This window comes from Rhinolophus hipposideros (genome assembly GCF_964194185.1).
Source record: "Rhinolophus hipposideros genome assembly, chromosome: 6".
Taxonomy (NCBI): domain Eukaryota; kingdom Metazoa; phylum Chordata; class Mammalia; order Chiroptera; family Rhinolophidae; genus Rhinolophus; species Rhinolophus hipposideros.
The window spans coordinates 25,169,690-25,175,689 of record NC_138052.1 but is presented as its reverse complement, the minus strand read 5'-3'; positions in this window follow the sequence as shown (position 1 = coordinate 25,175,689).

The following is a 6,000-nucleotide window of genomic DNA, read 5'->3' as shown; positions in this document are numbered from 1 at the left end:
ATTCATTTTATTTGTCCCCCAAAGTAGTTAGAGAAGTGTTTCTGCCATAAATTGTTGAGTGGGTGATACATGCTTTGACAACCATCCCTCATGTGAGGCCCTGTCCCATGCCTCACTTATCCACCCCAGCACTGAGTGTTTCAACAAATGGCCAATATATTAACATGTACTAATATTATACATTTTAAAGGGTCTTTCTCACTTATCCCACATGGTGACTCTAGTCACCATGGTGAAATTCATGGTGAATTTCAGGCATTATGCCATAAAAATAGAGAAAATATTTTCTGGGAAATAATCTTTCTATGTGTCTCAAAGCAGATATGCTGCTGCCTTTCTGTCTTTCTATGTTGTAATTCTGGTATTCAGACCATCGGGTTGGATACTATCAGGACATTGAGAAACGTGTGAAATTGCTTTTTCTGGATGTATGTAGATAGTATTTTGTCTTTCAGTGCTGATTGGGAATAGAGGTTTCCATAATGAAGGCAGATAAAGAACATAATTGAGAGATAAATAAGAGTAGGCCAAAAAAGGGTTTTTTTTTTTTAAGTTGTAGCTATGATATTGAAAATAAAAGAGAGAAAAAAATGAGACATGGAAATTATAAACTTGAATCAATGGAAAAAGTAAAATTTTACATTAATATATGTAGATGACTGGCTTTCTTTCATTTATTTCTGAGACACCATTTTGTTCAATTCATTGGAATGTTAGCGTGTGGGCTTTTAAGCATACATCTGCTGGCCAGTACAACAGCGATAACAATTGGAATGCGACAGTCTGTTTTGAAGCCTTCATCAGGATTTTGAAGAATTTAAAAGCTAACACAAAATCAATTTCATGGCTATGGAGGGCAGTTCTATAAGTCACTTTGTGTTCACCTGGTAGAATGGATTTACTTGTAGAAGTTTTACATAACTCATCTAAGGTGAAAGGAGAGATTAGATCATATGAAGAAAAATTTCTCAGATTAAATATATCTCCTTTGTGATCTTTCTTTTTTATTTCTTCACAGATATACTGGAGGGTCACCTTGTGGGGATAGCAGGAATCTTCTCAGTCTCCAGAGTTACTGAGCAAGGTAAATAAAGCTCCTTTCTGTTGTCAAGTAAGTTAATATGCACTAGGGCCTATTAACTTTGGTCCATTAAAGTAATTTCTGGTGATCTCTATTGCTTCTTTAGGTACCAAGTCCATTTTGAGAGCAATGGTCAGTCACGAGACCCTCCCCCAATCTTGCTCATGAAACTTGAGTATCTTTTATACTTTTAAAATGTTCTGTGAGTTGGTTAGATGTTTAGGTGACATAACTAATGAAAAGCTACTTCTAGCTAATATAGTTTTATTTAATCTTTGATGTGCTTTCTGGATGCTATAACTGTGTAATGGTAGCTTTTCAGGTTGTTTTTGTTTTGTTTTGTTTGTTTTTTGTTTTTATTATAGTTGACAGTTGCAATGAGATGATTTCCTGGATTTGCTTTAAAATACTCAAGCACAAAAAAGTAGCAGGTAGATGAAATATTAGAAAAATGTTGGTATTGGTTAAAACTAAGTGATAGACCTTTATTATACTCTTTTATCGATTTTTGAGTATGTGTAAAATTTTCCTTCTGCATTTCTCAGTTGGAATTCTCCTATAAAAATATTTTTCCTCATTAACTATTTGGTTATCCTGAAATACTATTCATATAAGAGAGTCAGAATAAATAATTGGTTTATTTCCTTTATATACTAATTTTCAGATTATTGAATGATTTTTAAAGTACACCTTTTCTTGGTGGTGAATTTTTGTTCTTTTTTGTTAGTATTACTTGGAATTTAAAGAATATATTTGATATCTTTCAATGCTTTGCAATTATTATACATTTGGTGTTTAAGTTATCCCACTTTAGGCCAGTGGAGTGTCTTAGAATTGGCTCCTGTGTCTTTCTGACATGATCACGTTAGTGATCTTTCTTATCTTTTTGCACAATGAGCTGCTAAAGTCATTTTGTGCATTTCCTGTCCAAGACCTAGAATCTGTTATCTCTTCAAGAGCTCAAGGCATTTAAACTAAGCTATGGAACTATCTGCCTATTCTAATTACATGTGGGGGATACTGGGAATTAAGGGTACAGTGGGGTAATGTTGGTTAGCAGAAATTCAGTGGGAAGATTTCTTTGGACAAGCTGCCAGACATCATTGTTCATTGTCATGTATGGGGATATAGTCCACTCCTCTCACAGAAACCACTTATTATTACAGCAAGCCCATGCCAGCAAGCTATCTCTTTTAAACTTGCTGAAGACTTATTGTGGCTTACTGATACCTATCCTGCTGTGTTCTGTGTGTATTATGTTCAGTGGGCTCAATCTTTGCCCTTTAAATCTTTCCAATGCTCAACCTTACCCATAGAATAATTGGCTTCTAAGTTATATTTGGCTCACATTCTTCTACTTAGTGTCTAAGTTAGAGAGTCAAAATCAAGTATCGACATCATATTAACCAACTAACTTGTCTTGATAACTTTTTTGGACATGATAGTGATTGCTAGAACAATATTTGCCAATTAGTGCACACTTCCACTCTAAAGGCTTTGCACACACAATCTCCTGGTCTCACTCAATGCTCACCACAGTCCTTGGAAGTGGCTACTGTCCCTACTTTATAGGTGTACACATTGAGGTATAAAGAGGTCAGATTGCTCCTTCAAGGAGCTGGGAGTTGCATAGACGTCTCTGAATCCAAAGCTGACACCTTGAACAACTGTTTCATGCTTCTTCTCTTGCTCGGAAATGCCAGAGATACAAAGAAATATAAGATATGGTATTTCTTCTCAAGGAGCTTATAACCTTAATTGAGAAAGATAGGATCTTCACAGAAAAACAAAAACCAAAACAAACAAAAACAACAGCAACATAAAGAAGCATATGAAAAGAGCCATGTCATTGTTTCCCTTCCAATCCCTTTACCCATTGCTGTCAGATTAATTTTACTAAAACATTTTTGTTCTCATTACCCACTGCTTAAAACTTCAGAGGTTCCCCATTGCCTATACAATATAGTTCAACGTGCTTGCTTGGCATTTCAGAGTTTCCAAAATTGGGCCCTTACCTATCTTCTCACGTGTGAAATTCCACTGTGAGTCTGGCTTGTGAACCGTGTATCTAAGCCAAAGGACATGTCTGGTGCTCTATGCTTTTGTCTCCTAGACATGTCACAGAAGGGCTTTTGTGTTTTACTTAGTTTCACCTTTGACAAGGTGATCCAGAAAAGATGTAAAGTCAGTTGTTTCTTTGAGGCCTCCTTTGTTGTAACTCCCCATTGCAGTCCGTCAGTCCGATCATTCCCCAAATGCCTCTTTCCACTTTCTGCCGCATGGTACACACTTGCCTTGATGCCTTCCTTTGTTCTTGACCTGCCTTTCCATCAAGAGCCATGGAAATCTTGGATCCTCTCCTGATTTCTTCAGGCACTTGTTTAACTCGATGTCTTTTGAAATTCCGCAGGACTTATGTCTGTATCAATTACCGTATATAGTCTTAGATTGCCACTTATACGTATTTACAATTGTATTTGGGCTTTTTCTAAGTAGAAAAGTAATAAATGCTCATAGGAAAAACTTGGGGATGTGCCAGACACAAGGGGAGAAAATTAATTACTGATAATCTCACAACCCAAGGATAACCACCGCTAATAATCTGTTTTGTGTATGAACATATTACAGTATTTATAACAACAATGGCATCATACTCTACCTATTTATAACCTGTTTTATCTCTTAGTAAAATTTCTCTTGTCAATAGTATTCATATACAATAGATTTTAAATGTCTTCATAATATCTCATTATATAAATGTTCCCTTGCTTAGTTCTCTAATTTTGTATTACTACATAATTTTATTGCATATTACTACATATATATATATATATATATATATATATATATATATATATATATATGATAGTATGACTACTATTATATGTCACAGGAAATATATTTTGGACTTAATTTTTTTTTTAATATGGAGGAACTAAAGATATTTGTCTAAAGTAGATATACCTGGTTCAATACTACTTCTTAGCTGTAATCCCTTGGACAATGATATGACCTTTCTATGTAAGCTTGCATTTACTCATCTTTGAAATATTCATTACTTCACTGCTATATCACAGTCTTGTTGCAAGATACGTGGCACACTGTAAGTCGGTAATAAATGTGTGTTAATAAAAATGTGATTTTTATTGTTTTGCCTCATGCTGTTTCACCTATGACTAGATTATAAATTCCTTAAAGAAAAGACTTGGTCTCATAGGGCTTGTACTTGTTGTCCTCACGTTTGTCCCAATGTATTGTACACAATTGGTGGTTAACAGCTGTTTTTTAATAATGATGACAGCGATGTCTCCATATTTACTGAATGCTCACTGTGTAAGTCACCCTGAGCAATAGCCCCATGCAAATCCAAAGCTTTTCTTGAGACTCAAAGACTGTAAGCTTCTGTCTCCTCTTCCAAATTCTCATTTTTGGTGCTACTCTTCGTTTTCTAATGTTCCATTTTCCCCCTATATTCTTTACATTCCAGCCATTGTAATTTTTGTTGATTGGCTTTTTTATTATAGATTATGTTTAAATAGAATAGAAGGGTTTGGGAAAATCTATGCTACACTCATGTAATGATATTTCTAAGGGACTAACACATGGCCCTGTGAAACACATCTTTGGCTGAGCTAGCCAGTTCAAAAGCCAGCTTCACAGCAGAATTTCACACATGCAAATGAACCATTGTGATCCTGGTCATGAAAATTCATGGAATAGTGGCTAGTTCAGTGTAGATGACCTGTCAATCTGGCAGCCAATCATTTAGTTAAACATCCAAATTACTGGCCAGTTACTCAGTCTAAAAAGCTAGTCTTCTGGCTTGTTACTGGGTTCTATGTAATCCTATTAAAAGCAATGACATTCCCTTTGATTTGTGGCAGCTAATGGTGTAGAAGTACCATGCAGGCACAGGACATGTGTCTGGCACAGTTTAAATGTGTGCATTGTGAGAATGAACTATTTGTATTACTATTGGATTTATTCTTAAAATACTAAATATCCTCATTGAATAACAGGCAAAATTTCATGGATGCCTCTATTTACTATTTTCATCACTTTTAAATGGGAGTTCCTCTAAGGATTGAATCATCATTCTTTGATGTGTAGTAATTGATTTTGTTGGATCTATATTTAATTCTTTGGACCAGCCTATCTTGCCAGGCAGTCAGATGGAAAGCCATAAAGGGCCTGGTAGACCTTAGGATTTGGTTAAAAGTGACCCTTATGAGGTTCAGTTCAGATATAAGGTATTAGTGTTGATAAACTGGGAAATGAATCTACAGCAGTAATTCCTAATCATAGACTTCTTTGAGAGTTCGATGAAAACTCTCAAGTTTAATTACAGAAAAATGCACGATGTAGCATGAAAGTTCCAAGAGTTTGTATATCTGCTAGAGCCCAGGGGTCCAGGAAACCATGAATCCTAGGTTAAGATTCTTGCTCTGGTTGTGAGGGTGGGAAGCAGGAATGCAGACAGAGGGAGAGACAAAAAAATGGAGACACAGAGAAGTACAGAGATGGAAAAAGACAAAGACAGAGGCACAGAGAGAGATAACACAGAGTCAGAGAGATATTGAGAGGCAGGAAGTAGATACAATTCCAGTTCTCGGAGCATAACATGATTTTTCGATACGATGCCCAATTAGAGTCTAATAAACATTTCTTGATGTTCACGATCCTAGGTTGTTCTGGTGAATAAAATCTCTCAGATGAGAGACATAACACATCCCACACCTGAGGATTTTTGACACAGTGTTGATAAACTCTACAGGGACAAAGACAAGTATGTAGGCTATTTGAAGAAACAGTGTTATAAGTTAAAGGACCATTTGGCTTGTACATTTACAAAGCCTTTTGTGTATACTGAAGACCATTGAGAGAATAATTATACTAAAAATACTACTAATTAGGAAGCC